The sequence below is a fragment of the Choloepus didactylus genome, chromosome 2 (genome assembly GCF_015220235.1).
Source record: "Choloepus didactylus isolate mChoDid1 chromosome 2, mChoDid1.pri, whole genome shotgun sequence".
NCBI lineage: Eukaryota > Metazoa > Chordata > Mammalia > Pilosa > Megalonychidae > Choloepus > Choloepus didactylus.
In genome coordinates, this window is record NC_051308.1 from 109,867,774 (window position 1) to 109,883,472 (window position 15,699).

The 15,699-nt window shown below is 38.8% G+C and overlaps 1 protein-coding gene and 1 pseudogene across 6 annotated transcripts in view; one reads left to right on the top strand and one right to left on the bottom strand.

The window, feature by feature from the left end:
- The window catches only part of ASH1L (ASH1 like histone lysine methyltransferase), a 337,510-nt gene that overhangs the window by 8,059 nt on the left and 313,752 nt on the right, over window positions 1-15,699 (top strand). The gene's annotated exons all lie outside the window — the stretch shown is intronic.
- On the bottom strand, window positions 8,770-11,380 carry LOC119526583 (annotated as a pseudogene).

The window sequence follows — 15,699 nt, forward strand, 5'->3', positions numbered from 1 at the left end:
CCAGCATTGTGCCTCCTGTGCCTTCTGTCAGAAGGGATACTTGTTCATTCAACAGTTATTCATTGTTTATTTATATGTCAAGTATTCTTCTAAGCTCAGGGTATTCATTAGTGAATAAAACAAATAAAATGACTGCCCTCATAGTGCTTACTTCCTAGTGAATAAGATAGATATTTAATAAATGAATATATGTTATCTTAGCATTTTTTATGATAAATTTTATAGAGGAAATGTAAACAAGGAAAAGGTATATTGGGTGATCAGGGAAATCCTCTAAGACAGTGATATTTGAGCAGAGACCTGAACGATATGAAGGACTAATCCATGCAAGTATTTAGGGGCAAGCATAAGTCCTGAGGCAGAAGTATACTTAGTGTGTTCAAAGACTAGCAAGGGGCTGGAACAGAGTAATCAAGGTGGAGAAAAATGATAGCCGATAGGTAGAAGAGGTAGCTGGGGCTAGATAATACTGGGACTTTATGAGCCTTGACAAGTGTTCCAGTTTGCTGATGCTGCCAGAATGCAAAACACCAGAGATGGATTGGCTTTTATAAAAAGGGGCTTATTTGGTTACACAGTTACAGTCTTAAGGCCGTAAAGTATCCAATGTAACAAACACATCAGCAGTCGGGTACCTTCACTGGAGAATGGCCATTGGTGTCCAGAAAAACTCTGTTAACTGGGAAGGCACGTGGCTGGCATCTGCTCCAGAGTTCTGGGTTCAAAAGTGGTTTTATCCCAGGACATTCCTCTCTAGGCTGCAGTTCCTCAAAAATGTCACTCTTAGTTGCCCTTGGGGTGTCTGTCCTCTCTTAACTTCTCCGGAGCAAGAGTCTGCTTTCAACGGCTGTCTTCAAACTCTCTCTCATCTGCAGCTACTCTCTCAGCTTCTGTGCATTCTTCAAAGTGTCCCTCTTGGCTGTAGCAAGCTTGCTTCTTCTTTCTGAGCTTATATACTGCCCCAGTGAGCTAATCAAGGCCCATGCTGAATGGGCAGGGCCACACCTCCATGGAAATTATCCAATGAAAGATCTCGCCCTCAGTTGAGTGATCACATCTCCATGGAAACATCCAATCAAAAGTCTCCAACCCAGTCAACACCAATACGTTTCCTGCCCATACAAGACTGCATCAAAGATAATGGCATTCTGGGGAACATAATACATCTAAACTAGCACAACTAGATATCTAGATTTTATTCTAGGATTGTTGAAAAGCAATTGGAAGATTTTAACTTGAGTTCATTTATACACTTCAAAAGATTTTGGAGGTAATAAAAATGATGGATTCAGGGCAGCCAGTTAGGAGACTATTGTGATAATTGAGGCAAGAGATGATAGTGGATTGAACCTAGGCTATTACCAGGGAGATGGATTTGGGATATATTTTGAAGGTAGTGGAGATGATATTTGCTGATGGGTAGATGTGAGGTCTTGAGTAAAAGAGGTGAAGGATGACTCCAGTGATGCCTGAGCAGATGCTGTTACTGAGATAAGGAACATTGTGGGAAAAGCTTGTTGTGGAGAGTGAGTGGGGAGTAGAGAAATCAATAATTTGGTGTGGATATACTGACTTTGAGATTTTTATTAAGTGTCTCAGGTTGAGATGTTGAATAGGCAATTTGGATGTACAAGTCTCAAGGTCAAGGTAAATGTAAATTTTGGAGTTTATCACTTTCTACAGCTATTTAGATGCATGGGACTAGGTGAGGTTACCTGGAAAGTGAGTGTAGATAGAGAAGAGGTGCAGTTCTTGGACTCAGTTGTGGGGTATTCTTGACACGCAGAAGAATTTATCAAGAATACCAGGGCTGAAAGAAAATCTTCTGATAATTTTTGGAGTAGTGTCTTCCTTGCTAAGAATACCTAACAAGTTACTAATTAGTCAAGAGCTAATAGATAATACCAGAAAACAAAATAAAACAAAACCCATAAAACTTTACAACACTAAGAGTGAACCCTAATGTAAACTATGGACTATAGTTAATAATAGAATTATAAAATCATTTCATCAATTGTGAAAAGGTATCGTTCTAATGCAAAATGTTACTAATAGGGAAAACTGCATATGTGAGGGAGTATATAGGGGAACTCTGTATTTCTTCATGATTTTTCTGTAAACCTATAACTGATCTAATTAAATAAATAGAAATTTTAAAAAGGAAAAAAAGGTAATAGGCAAAAATAAAATAATTGAATAACTGACTATTTTTAGTCTGTTAAATAGTTCTTTTATTGTGTCTCACAGATGTGGAATACTCTTTTTGTTTGTTTTTTTTGTCCATAATCATTTTGTTCTTGAGTTAATGACAAAAGTCCCCTCTATGACTTCAGTCCCTGGAGCCACTGGTCTCCTGGAAAAGCAGTGGGGATGTTTATTTCTGCTACCTGCACACACACATACAAACACACACACCCTGTCAACTCCAGAAAATTCATTTTTACATGAAATTAAGAACCAAGGTGCTTATTTCTACTTCATTACTCTGAAAAGTAGCTGTAATGGCCATAACCTTTCTAGGTATCCACCATGGAGGGCCAGATAAGGTAAAGTAAATAAATGCAGGTTTATAAAATAGTGATTGAAGTATCAAAAGGCATGGAGTACCCGTTAACAACCATTTCTGGCTTTGAAAATTTACAGAGTAAGAGTAAGGCCAAGGTGTCTCCTATTTCTTATTTAGTCTGTCACTGGGCATTGTCAAGGCTTACTTTAAAGGAGCCTGTTTTCATCTTTGGACTTCGTGAGTGAACACATCTAATATTTTAGAATACGTGTATAAGATCCAATACTGTGAATATTAGAGGCTCAATACAGTTTGGGTTGACTCACTGCATATTTGGGGACATATTTCCTGGGTGTGGGTAAGATTCTTTTTGAATGTATATAGTATCAGAAATTGAAAAGAATAAAATAACAAAGGCAGTCACAGCATGTAGATTATTTGTTGTTGATTTAAAAACCCATCAAAGATCCTCTTAATTCATGCATTAAACAGATACTCTTCTGCTTGAGTACATGACCTCACCATAGCCTACTCACCTTCATCATTAAGAAATTGTAGGACCTATCTGTTGAATTGGCACTATGCCTTAAAGGCCAGCAGTTTTGGACTCTGCCAACCCTGCAAGAGAAGGTAATTCCAGAACATTGAGGGGAAGCATTTCTGGTCATAACATATTCCCCAGTATTTATATGACTTCTTACCGCTGTTTTATATAAATAACCAGGGGATTAAGGATCCATATTGTTTATGATTTCTTTTTTCCAAGTCAAAGCTGGGAACAACTGCATGCATTAGAACGCAAATTCTTCTTCAGGTAAAAGTTGTCATTAAATAACATTACCCAAAATTTCCAGATCTATTATAGACAATTAATCATCTTCCTACATAGAACTGAGATATTTAAGATAGTAATATGATTTGGGATTTAGATAAACCTCTCAAAATATTTCTAGGGAAATCTGTTCCACAAGAATCTGGAAACTATTTATTGAGACTCTGAGAATTAGAACTAGGTGGTTAAAAATGGCCACATGTTTCATGGGCATCTATACTGTTGCCTTATCTTAGAAGCTGGCCTTAAAAGCAGAGATCTTTTGTATATCATGGATGATTGTATGGTGTGTGAATGCATTTCAATAAAACTGAATTTAATTAAAAAAAAAAAAGATACTTGTGTCCCATGTGAATGCTCACAAAAAAAAAAAAAAAAAAAACAGAGATCTTTTTTTTTGGTGGTGGTGGGTTGGTCATGGACCGCCTTAAGAATATGATAAAACCTTTGCATTCTTCCCCAGAAGATGCATATATGTACATAAATTCTTTTGGCTTATAATTTTAGGGCATTCACAGACAATTTTCATTTTAGGCCTAGTTCGTAAGTATCTTAATTATGAGTGTTATGAAATGACAGTTACATTCTTTACCTGGTCTTCCACAGAGACTGCTCTTAAAAATGCATCTGAATTCAAGTAAAGAGGGTAGTGGTTTAGTTTAAAGAGGTATGTAGTAAGTAGTAGTCTGTTGAATGAAAAGAAAGAGGAGAGGAATTTATTAAGAAAATAACTAGTCAGTATTGGAATAATTGAGTTAGCAGGTTTGTCCAGAAGATATGGTAGTTTTCTCAGTTTTAAGTAGATATGAACAAAACAACAATAACAAAACTTTCAGAGGTGTGGACATATGATTAGTACATATATTTCAAATTTAAAAAAAAGTTTTTATGGATTTTTGTATAATTATAAAACTAATACAAATTCTGTAATAGATCCAGCAATATAAAAATGTATGTAACATTAAATTTTTCCTTTTCCTTCCAAAACTTTCCCTATAAAGTAATAAATGTTATCAATCTATATATAGTCCATGCTTTTTTTTCTGTGTGCATACAGATATATGTTTTTTTCCTACTCTTTGCACATTATCAGATCATGCTTGCCTTTTCACTAATAGACGTGGCTCTATGTGTGTGTGTGTATATAGAATTATGTTTTTAAAATCCATTTTGCTAATCTCTGCCTTTTGATTGGAGTTTATTAAACCATTGACGTTTAAAGTAATTACTGATAAGGGATAGATTACTTCTGTTATTTTGCTATTTTTCTCTATGTCTTTACCTTTTCTATTTCTCATTTCCTCCATATTGCCTTTTGTGTTTAATTGATTTTTTGGATATACTGTTTTTTTGTTTGCTTGTTTGTTTTTAAAATTAAATTCAGTTTTATTGAGTTATATTCACATACCGTACAATCATCTATGGTGTACAATCAACTGTTCACAGTACCATCATATAGTTATTCTTTCTTACACCATAAAGAATCAGAATAAAAATAAAAAATAAAAGTAAAAAAGAACACCCAGATCGTCCCCCCCATCCCAGCCTGTTTTTCATTTAGTTTTTGTCCCCATTTTTCTACTCATGCATCCATACACTGGATAAAGGGAGTGTGATCCACAAAGCTTTCACAATCACACTGTCACACCTTGTAAGCCATGTTGTTATACAATCATTTTTAAGAGTCAAGGTTACTGGCTTGGAGTTTGATAGTTTCAGGTATTTACTTCTAGCTATTACAATACATTAAAACCAAAAAGTGTTGCCTATATAGTACATAAGAATGTCCTCCAGAGTGACCTCTTGACTCCATTTGAAATCTCTCAGCCACTGAAGCTTTATTTCACTTCAGTTCACATCCCCCTTGTGATTGGGGTATACTGTTTTTAGTTCCTTCTCATTTACTTTTTTTTTAAATTTAATTTTATTGAGATTATTCACATACCATACAATCATCCAAAGATCCAAAGTGCACAATCAGATGCCCATGGTACCATTATACAGCTGTGCATCCATCACCACAATTAATTTTTTTTTCCAATTTTTAGAACATTTTCATTACTCTGCAAAAGAAAGACAAAAAAGAAAACTCAAATCCTCCCATACCCCTGACCACCCACCTCCGTTATTGACTCATAGTATTGATGTAGTACATTTGTTACTGCTGATGAAAGAATGTTAAAATACTACTAACCATAGTACGTAGTTTGCAATAGATACATATTTTTCCTTATCTGCTTCTTTATTAATTACTTTTAGTTATAGTTTCATACATTTGTTCTAGTTCATGAAAGAGATTTTTAGTATTTGTATAGTTATTCTTGGACATTGTCCACCACAAGATTCCTGTTTTATCCATTCCCATGTTTTAACCTCCAGCTTTCCTTCTGGTGACATATGTGACTCTAAGCTTCCCCTTTCCAACACCTTCACACACAATTCTGCGCTGTTAGTTATTCTCACAAAACATGCTACCATCACCTCTGTCCATTTCCAAACACTTAAGTTCAACCTAGTTGAACATTCTGCTCATAATAAGCAATAGCTACCCATTCTTTAGCCTCGTTCTATATCCTGGTAACTTATATTTCATGTCTATGAGTTTACATATTATAATTAGGTCATATCAGTGAGACCAGGCCGTATTTGTCCTTTTGTGTCTGACTTATTTTACTCAATATAGTGCCCTCAAGGTTTCTTCATCAACCTTTTTTTTTTTTTTAAGAAAGTTTTGTTCACCCACCATACATTCTGTCCTAAGTAAACAATCAATGGTTTCCTGTATTTATGCATTCACCACCATCACCACTATCTATATAAGGACATCTGCATTTCTTCCACAAAGAAGGAGGAAGAGTCAAAGAAGGAAGAGACACAAAAGAAAAAGAAAAAGAAAGAAAAATAACAGCTAAAAAGCAACAAAAGGAAAGGGAGAATTAAACTGAAGGACAATAAAAGAGTCAGACAACATCACCAATGTCAAGTTCCATACTCCTCCCTTATGTCCCTTTCTTGTAGGCATTTAGCTTTGTCATATTGCCTTTGTTGCATTAAAGGAAGCATAATACAATGTTTCTGTTAACTATAGTCTCTAGTTTGCATTGTTTGTATTTTTTCCCCAATACCACCCCATTTGTAATCTTGCAAGGTTGACATTCTTTTGTTCTCCCTCATGTAAAGACATATTTGTACATTTTATCACAGTTGTTGAGCACTCTAGGTTTCACTGAGTTAGACAGTCCCAATCTTTATCTTTCCTCTTTCCTTCTGCTGTCCCACATGCTCCTACCCTTTCTCTTTCAGCCATACTCATAGTCATCTTTGTTCAGTGTACTTACATTGCTGTGATACAATCACCCAAAATTGTGTTCCAAACCTCTCACTCCTGTCTTTTCCTGTCTGTTTGTAGTGCTCCCTTTAGTACTTCCTGTAGAGCAGGTATCTTGTTCACAAACTTTGTCATTGTCTGTTTTTCAGAGAATATTCTGAACTCTTCCTCTTATTTGAAGGAGAGGATTGCCAGATGTAGGATTCATGGTTGGCATTTTTTCTTTTTCAGTATCTTAAATATATCACACCACTGCCGCCTTGCCTCCATGGTTTCTACCGAGAAATCCACACATAGTTTTATAAAGCTTCCTTTGTATGTGATGGATTGCTTTTCTCTTGCTGCTTTCAGGATTCTCTCTTTGACTTTGACTTTTGATAATCTGATTATTAAGTGGCTGGACATTGGTCTATTCAGATCTTTTCTTTTTGGGGTATGCTGCAGTTCTTGGATGTGTAATTTTATGTCTCATAAGAGATGGGAAATTTTCATTGATTATTTCCTCTATTATTGCTTCTGCCCCTTTCCCCTTCTCTTCTCCTTCTGGAACACCCATGACACGTACATTCATGCGCTTCATATTGTCATTCAGTTCCCTGAGACATTGCTCATATTTTTCCATTCGTTTCGCTGTTTCTTTATGTGTAGGATTTCAGATGTCTTGTTCTCCAGTTCCTGAGTGTTTTCTTCTGCCTCTTGAAATCTGCTGTTGTCTGTCTCTATTGTATTTTTCATCTCTTCTGTTGTGCTGTTCATTTCCGTAGCTTCTGCCAGTTGTTTTTTCAAACTTTTGATTTCTACCTTATGTTTGCCCAGTGCTTTCTTTATAGCCTTCATCTCTTTTGCCATATCTTCCCTGAACTTGTTGATTTGATTTTTGATTTAATTTATCATATTGCTTTGAAAATCTTTAATAGATTGTTTCATTTAAGTGAAACGATATCTCAGCTGTATCTTGATTGAGTTGTAAGTATGTTCTTTTGACTGGGCCATATCTTTGTTTTCCCTAGTGTAGGTTGTAGTTTTCTGTTGTCTAGGCATCTTGTTTCCTTGGTTGCCCCAATCAGATTTTTCCAAACCAGAACGGGTTCAGATCTCAGAATGGGGTTATATTCAGTTTCAAGTCTCCCTGCTGGTGTGTTTTAGAGGTTGACAGACTTTCCTGTGACATCTCTAGCCACTGTGCTTTGCCTAACCTGGCAAGCAGGTGGCTCCTGTCAGCTTGTTGCTCCCTACTGGTGTAAGGTGATGTGGCCCCTTTAGTTTCTATTTTGGCTGTTTTCCCCCAGGCTTTGGGGTCTGATTCTTAAGGTAAGACCCTTAGTAGAGCTGGGCCCCACCTCCTTTCTCTTTGGGAAGATACACCACCTGGGGAGTTATCATCTGCATTTGAGTAGCTTCTTTTTCTCTCTGGCTCTGTAATCTCCAACCCGGTCTAGGTCAGAGCTCTGCGAACTGAAAATGGCTGAGGCTCTCTCCACTCTCAGCTCGAGAGAGAGAAAAAGAGACAAAAAGCCCCCCTCCAGAGCCAGTCCATGGCTCCCAGCTTCACTCATCAGCCAGAGGCAACAGCTGGTCCTCTGGGCTCTCCAAGGTCAGTCTTCATTAAAAGCCTCTGTCTGCTTGTTAGAGGTTTGTAGCTTGTATTCAGCAGTCCACAATTGTTAATTAAATCCACAGTTGGAGTTGGGCTGAGCTATATTCGCTTGTTCAGAGAGTGCTGCTTTTTACCACAGTGAGGTTTTGCAGCGCAGCCTGCCATGGCGGGAGGGGCTTCCAGGGGCTTCTGCAGTTTTTCCTTACAGATTTTATGCTGTGATCTCAGGCATTCCTCCAAATCCAGGTTGGTGTACAATGTGTGGACTGTCGTGGTCATCCCCCAGCACTTATTCCAAATTATTTACTAGTTGTTCCTGGTTATTTATTAGTTGCTTCAGGGGACTAACTAAATTCCACTTCTCTCTATGTCGCCATCTTGGCTCCTAAGTAATTGTTTTGTGTGTGTGTGTGTGTTTAATGCCTGTATCTTGGAATGATGACCCATATTTTAGCTGGGCTTCTTGGAATAGGTTTATTCATGAAGAGATGTAAGAAAGAAAAGGGTTATTTTTGTCCAGTGGGTGAGCATTTATCCTTCGCTATAATTGAATGCTATAAACAGTTCAGCTTCTGAATATAGAGTGGTCTGTTCAATATTCTTATTTTTTCAGCAAAGTTTCTTTTTTGTCCTTGGTGGCTTAATTTCTTTCCTCTCATTTTTGGGAAGAGAGGTACAGGTGCAAATGATATTGTCAGCCTTTGTGGCAGACATCTTGTTAAGACCATTTTAACCAGTCATTGGGTTGTTTGGGCAGTAGGAAGCTTGTTAGAGAATTCTTGGCATGGATATTATAATGGAGCTTATAGATTCTTAAAAGTTGTCGTAAGTTGCTATCAGTTGTTTTGTAGAGGATGACCTTTGTAGATATGGTGGTCTAGTGTTCCATTTATATTTTTCAGCATTGCTCCAATTGGATTTTGTTGAATCTTAGAAGAATCAGAAGTGTTTTCCCTTTTTCTTGACTTTTTCCTACACAAGATGTCTGAAGACTCAATCAGAACGTTTTGAGTGCTTCACTCTGTATACCTTTGGAGTACAAAGATTATTCAGCAATTGCTGGAATAAAGAAGTTAGTTTCTAGTCTTGGCCTCTCTTTTTGAATAGTCACATACATGTTGTATTCTTTCCATTTCCAGGAAATGAGTTATCAGTATTCAATAGAGCTTTATGGGGATTCCACCATTGCTTTCCATTTCTCAGATTTTGAGGGCTAATTTGTGCAAATTCAGACTATTGAAAGGTGGAGGGAGAAAATTAGGATGCGGAAATACTTTACTTGGTTCCTCTTTGAAAGATTCTTCAAAGTTTTCTGTTGTTTCTGGCTTTAAGTTCAGGTCCATCTTTTTTTTTTTTTTAATTCAGTTTTATTGAAATATATTCACATACCGTACAATCATCCATGGTGTACAATCAACTGTTCACAGTACTATCATATAGTTATGCATTCATCACCCCAATCTCTATTTCTGAACATTTTCCTTATATCAGAAAGAATCAGAATAAGAATAAAAAATAAAAGTAAAAAAGAACACACGAATCATCCCCCCATCCCACCCTATTTTTCATTTAGTTTTTGTCCCTATTTTTCTACTCATTCATCCATACACTGGATAAAGGGAGTGTAATCCACAGGGTTTTCACAATCACACTGTCACCCCTTGTAATCTACGTTGTTACACAGTCGTCTTCAGGAGTGCAGACTACTGGGTTGGAGTTTGATAGTATCAGGTATTTACTTCTAGCTATTCCAATACATGAAAACCTAAGAATGTTATCTATATAGTGCATGAGAAAGTCCCCCAGAGTGACCTCTCAACTCCATTTGAAATCTCTTAGCCACTGAAACTTCATTTCATTTCATTTTGCATCCCCCTTTTGGTCAAGAAGAGATTCTCAGTCCACGATGCTGGGTCCAGATTCATCCCCAGGGGTCATATCCTGTGTTGCCAGGGAGATATCCTGTGTTGTAGTCTTTACACAACACAGTCTACCCTGTGTTGTAGTCTTTACACCCCTGGGAGTCGGATCCCATGTAGGGGGCAGGACAGTGAGTTCACCTGCTGAGGTGGCTTAGTTGGGGGGGGGGCACATCTGAGCAACAAAGAGTTACTCAGGGGGAGACTCTTAGGCACAACTATATGCAAGTTTAGCCTCTCCTTTGCAGTAACGAGCTCCATAAGGGCTAGTCCCATGATAGAGGGCTCAGCACATCAAACCACCAGTCCTAATGTTTGTGACAACATCAGCATCAGTCCATGTGAGGAAGTCCAACACTTCCACATTTCCCCCCAGCTCCTCAAGGGGCCCTGTAAGTATATTTTTATTCTGTGCCCAAATTGAGCAACTGTGAGAAGTAGTGAAGCTGTGAGACACACAATGAGGTGAATGGATCCTGTACACGGGTCCATCTTTTTAAAAGGACTGTGTAAAGTATCATTTGTTTTTTTTTTTTTTTTCATTTTCTGATAAATCATTTTCATCTCTTAAATTTTTACCACAGTGCTGTTTCTATATTTAATATTCCAAGGTTTCATCATTGTTGCTTGCTGTTGTTGAACATGAGCTACTATGAGGCTCATTTCTGTCTTTAAAAAAATCTTCACCATAAGGCTAGTAGAGACCTAATGGCATCTCTTGTTGAAGTCCAGGATAAGAACCAACTTGCTTATCAACTGAAGCACTTGTTAGCAAGTGGTTCAGAGTGAAGAGCTTTCTAGGATTATTGGTTAAATTAAAACCACTTTCCATTGAAAATTTTTTTTGGAATCCCTGTTCTCCATGGTACTTTCTTCATTAAGAGGATAACTTCCTACCTGAAATATCCCTCTTTTACTATTCTGTGTTCTTTTCGAGCATGCTCTAACAAATTAAGTTCTAGCATCAGTTGCTCTACTGGAGTTTCCAAATGATTCTGTAAAGCAGTAGAAGGTTTTTAAGCACAGTGTATCTCTGTTCCCCATTCTTGTTTACCTGTTGCACTATCCCTTCCAGGTAGGTTGTTTTTATTTTCAAGATAGGTACTTCTGAACCCAAATTCTGGTGATATAAGTTCTCGTGACAGATGTTTGACACAGATAGGGTGGTGCCACAGTTCTCATTATTTCTTCTTCCCATTTTTTTGTAGCTTTTCCTCTGTTTTCTTAAAATCCTCACCACTGCAGGTGCATGTGTCCTCCCTGGTGTCCTCTTTGAGGGTGCTTCCCTCTCAGAGTCTGGGTCCCTCTGCATACTGGGCTGGAGGCTTGAGGGGTGTGGCTTCCAACTTGGCTTTCCTCTAGTGGAAGGGGAAGGAAGGTCGCGGTCCATGGGGAGTAGAGACGCTGTGGCTGTGGCAGGGCCACGAACTTCAGGGGCCTGGGCTGCGGCTGAGACAGAAGTAGGGTTGGGCCTAGGGACATCATTCTGGGCTAGGGCTGAGATTCCCAGGTGTTCCTGGGAACAACGGTTGGACAGGAGTGCCCATGGCAGCCCCGCATTCCAAGTATTATGGGGTCATGGACCTGTTGCCAGCTGCCCACAGCCGTTTTGTGCTTCCTCTACCGCCTGGCTCATGGGATAGCCAACACCACTGGAGGATAGGTCTGGGCCTCATGGCCAGACCCTGTGAGGGGCAGCCTAGTCTACTCAGCCATCACAGTAGAGGCCACCCTGGGGCTCAAAGGATAGTCACTTAATTTGATTTTAATGCGTCTCGGTGCAGATTTCTTTGTGGTTATCCTTCTTGGAGTTCATTGAGCTGCTTGAACGTATACATTAGGGTGGTGATGGTAGTTGTTTTAATCAAATTTGGTAAGTTTTTGGCCATTACTTCTTTAAATATTCTTTCTGTCCCTTTATTTCCTCTCCTGGGAGTCCTATTATGTGTTATGTTGGTACAGTTCACAGTGTCCCACAAGTCCCTTAGGCTGTGTTCACTTTTCTTCATTCTATATTCTTTGCTCCTCAGACTGGATAATTTCAGTATACCTCTTTTTAAGTTTACTAATTTTTCTGCCTTTTCAATTTGCTATTGAAACTCTTCAGTGAGCTTTTCATTTTCAGTTATTGTACTTTTCAGCAACAGAATTTCTGTTTGGTTCCTTCTTATAATTTCTTTTTATTGGTATTCCCTATTCATTGTTGTCTTAGAATCCTTTAGCCCTTTGTCCATAGCTTCCTTTGGCTCTTTAAACACATTTAAGACAGTTGATTCAGTCTTTGTCTAGCAAGTCCAATGTCTATGCTTACTCAGGGACAGTTTCTTTCAATTTCTTCCATGAATGGACCATACCTTCTTGTTTCTTTGCATGCTTTGTAATTTTTTTTGTTGAGAATGGAAGTTTTGAATATTTTAGTAGGTAACCCTGGAAATAAAATTCTTTACCCCTCCTCAGGGTTTGTTTTTGTTTTTTGCTATTGGCTGTTGCTGTTTGTGTGCTTAATAATGTCTCAAAGCTATTTTCTGTGAAATCTGTTTTCCTTGTCATGGTGGTTTCTGAAATCTATTCTTTAAGCTTGTATTCAGCTAATGTGTTTTTAAAGAAATTTTCTTGAATGCCGGGAACCCAAGGGAAAAAAGAAAGAGCAAGAGAAGAAAAGAAGAAAAAAGAGAAAAGCAATCTCGCCCAGTTTTTGCAGATCGACTCTGTCCTGGGACATTCTTCGTGCTTACTTGTGCTGTTTACTACTCTGCCTTAGCTTTTAGTTCCTGCTTGCACTGAGCCTACTGATCAGCAAGAGGTGATAGCTTAGGATCTTCTGAGGTCTTTTCAGAGCATGCATCTTGCCCTGGGCTTGCAGGTGGCTTTCTAAATTTTCCTGCATGCATGGGCACTTTTGAACGCTTTAATTTTCCAAAGAAACTCTCTCCCCAGCTTTTCCTCCCTGGATGCCCTATTGTTTATCTCCTAATCTTTTGCTCCTAGAGGCTGTGCGTTTGTTTGCTTTACAATGCTTTTGAGGAATGCCTGCCACTTTTCCATTCTGAGTGAGTTCCAAGTTAGGTAAAACAAACAAACAAAAAAATCACCTTTTGTCAGTCTTTCAGGTAGCCCCCCAACAGAATAAACACAATTCTTTGTGAATAAGTTCTGTGCTGTTCTCTCCAGAACCAAGGGACAAGCTTCCCACACTGGATAGAGGTCCCATACTGCCATCTTCAAGACTGCTGCTGAACCAGGGAGGAGAGTGGCATAAGGGCAAATGAAAATGCCACAGAGTTTTCTTACCATTTTTAAGTTTCCTTTTTCTTAATTTGGTATTCATTTGTCTGATGTAAATCTTTCACTATTTTCAAGAGTTCTTATAAAGTTGATTCTGTCAGTTTTTGCTTGAATTTTTTTTTTAATTCAGTTTTACTGAAATATATTTACATACCATATAGTCATCCATGGTATACAATCAACTGTTCACAGTACGATCATGTAGTTATACATTCATCACCCCAGTCTATTTCTGAACATTTTCCTTACATCAGAATAAGAATAAAAAATAAAAGTTAAAAAAGAACACTCAAACCATCCCCCCCATCCCACCCTATTTGTCATTTAGTTGTTATCCCCATTTTCTCCTCATCCATCCATACACTAGATAAAGGGAGTGTGATCCACAAGGTTTTCACAACACCCATTGTAATCTACATTATTATAAAATTATCTTCAGGAGTCCAGACTGCTGGGTTGGAGTTTGGTAGTTTCAGGTATTTACTTCTAGCTGTTCCAATACATTAAAACCTAAGAGGTGTTATCTGTGTAGTGCATAAGAATGTCCACCAGAGGGACCTCTCGACTCCATTTGAAATCTCTCAGCCACTGAAACTATTTCATCTCATTTTGCATCCCCCTTTTTGTCAAGAAGATATTCTCAATCCCACGATGCCAGGTCCACATTCATCCCTGGGAGTCATATCCTGCATTGCCAGGGAGATTTACACCCCTGGGAGTCCGGTCCCACATAGGGGTGAGGGCAGTGAGTTCACCTGCCGAGGTGGCTCAGTTAGAGAGAGGGCCACATCTGAGCAACAAAGAAGTACTCAGGCGAGACTCTTAGGCACAATTATATGCAAGTTTAGCCTCTTTTGCAGTAACGAGCTTCATAAGGGCAAGTCCCACGATCGAGGGCTTGGCACATCAAACTGCCAGTCCCAGTGTTTGTGACAACATCAGTACCAGGTGAGGAAGTCCAATACTTCTGCACCTTCCCCCAGCTCCTTGGGGCAGGGTGGGGGGAGGCTGTAAATATATTTTTTATTCTCTGCCCAAATTACTTGGGGATGTGTCACTATTTCACTCTAACCTATACTAACCTACCATATCTCACTTCCTATTCAAAGTTCCATGTGATTGTGGTGTTTGAACAAACCGACTATAGAGTTACACTGTTTAGAAAATATAGATCCTGCACCAAATAGACATCTCTTCCCTTGGTCTCACATGGAAGTTGAAGTTTTAAAACACGGTCAGTTTCGACCTTTACCCTTTGGCACGGTTTGCCCTAGTCTTAACCAGATCTGCATCATTCACATCAGTAATTGAAGTCTGGGCTCTTTTTCAGCTTTTTTTTTTTTTAACAGATGCTGTATGTACTAATACTGATGTTTGTATCTGCCGAGCTCTTGCTCTGAGTTTCAGGTGTCTCAGAGATATGCATTGTTCCAGAGACCAATCAGGTCATATACTAAGGGATCAGCATCTCAAAGTTTAGAGATAGGCATTACAATTCAGGAATAGAGTTGACTGCTGTAAGAGCTTACAATCTAGGGGTTATTGGAATAATCGTTTCCACATTAGGCTATGTTCTAAGATTCAGTTCTGAGTTTACACATTGTAGTTAGTGCATATTGGTGAGGCGTTATAGTGTTTGCCTTTATTTCTGGTGTACTTCACTCAAATACTGTGTACAGGATCCATTCACCTCATTGTGTGTCTCACAGCTTCACTCTTTCTTGTAGTTGCTCAATATTCCATTGTATGCTGTGCTGGTTTGAATGTATTGTGTCCCCCAAATGCCATTATCTTTGATGTAGTCTTGTGGGACAGACGTTTTGGTGCTAGTTAGATTTGCTTGGAATGTGCCCCACCCAGCTGTGGGTGGTGACTTTTGTGGGATACTCCCATGGAGGTGTGACCCCACCCATTCAGGGTGGGCCTTGATCAGTGGAGCCATATAAAACATGCTGACTCAAAGAGACTGAACGGAGTGCAGCTGTGAGTGACGTTTTGAAGAGGAGCAAGCTTGCTAGAGAGGAGCGTCCTGGGAGAAAGCCATTTTGAAACCAGAACTTTGGAGCGGACGCCAGCCACGTGCCTTCCCAGCTAACAGGTTTTCCGGACGCCATTGGCCATCCTCCGGTGAAGGTACCCGATTACTGATGTGTTATCTTGGACACTTTATGGCCTTAAGACTGTAACTGTGTAGCCAAATAAACCCCCTTTTTATAAAAGTCAATCCATCTC